Below are 841 nucleotides of genomic sequence, written 5' to 3' on the forward strand. Positions count from 1 at the left end.
GTGATAAGATATTATGTCATAAGTAAATGAAGTAATAAAAATACATTGTTACAACGTGAATAAGTTATAATAGTAAAACTTTCAGGTTATAACCTGATACTGATTACTCTTTGTTCTGGCATGGCAACAATATGCTTTCACAGCACAGGAACTAGTTCTTGTCACAACAAGGATTCGTAGATCTTTTCCTTTGGTTTGGTTTAGGCCAAGCTTCAACCTCCGAAGCTGAAAGCTGAAGCCGACAATGAAGAACCAAAACTGCTCTCTGGCTCCAACAGTCAGTCAATCCCCATTGACTCCCATGTTAAAATGTCCAACTTTACAGCAGAAATAAACATGTTTACAGCCTGGTACAACAAACTGTTTAGCTCCAAAACTGATCTTCAGAAACCTGTAGGTGATGTCACAGAGGCTTTATCTTTATCTGCATCTTTATTTACAGTCTGTGTTCTAGGCAAAATAAAAGGATCATTCTGGTGACAGTCCCATGTTTTGTTCAATACAATTCAGTTTAATTCAAAACACTTATTTGGTGTCTGTGGTTAAGGATATGTGTGTGTTTGTGTGCGTGTGTGTGTGTATAAGAGAGAGAGGGAAAGACAGTAGGGTGAGCAGGGGCTGAAGCGAGAAGATAAGCTTTTACTTGTTTGAAACGGTAAAACAAAAAAAAAAGTAAATCAATATGTGGCGGGGAACTCTTGCGATTGCGATTTACTCTGTGATTCCTCTGTATGAATCAGGTTCTAATAAAATACTGACTGGTTCCCACTGGAGCTGAAATGTCAGTACAGAGGAAGAAAACAAGAGTGTGGGGAAGAGGGGAGGAACAGCTGGGTGTTTT

This window comes from Seriola lalandi, unplaced genomic scaffold (assembly GCF_002814215.2).
Source record: "Seriola lalandi dorsalis isolate HSWRI2012SDOR001 ecotype SW California unplaced genomic scaffold, Sedor1 jcf7180002054356, whole genome shotgun sequence".
NCBI lineage: Eukaryota > Metazoa > Chordata > Actinopteri > Carangiformes > Carangidae > Seriola > Seriola lalandi.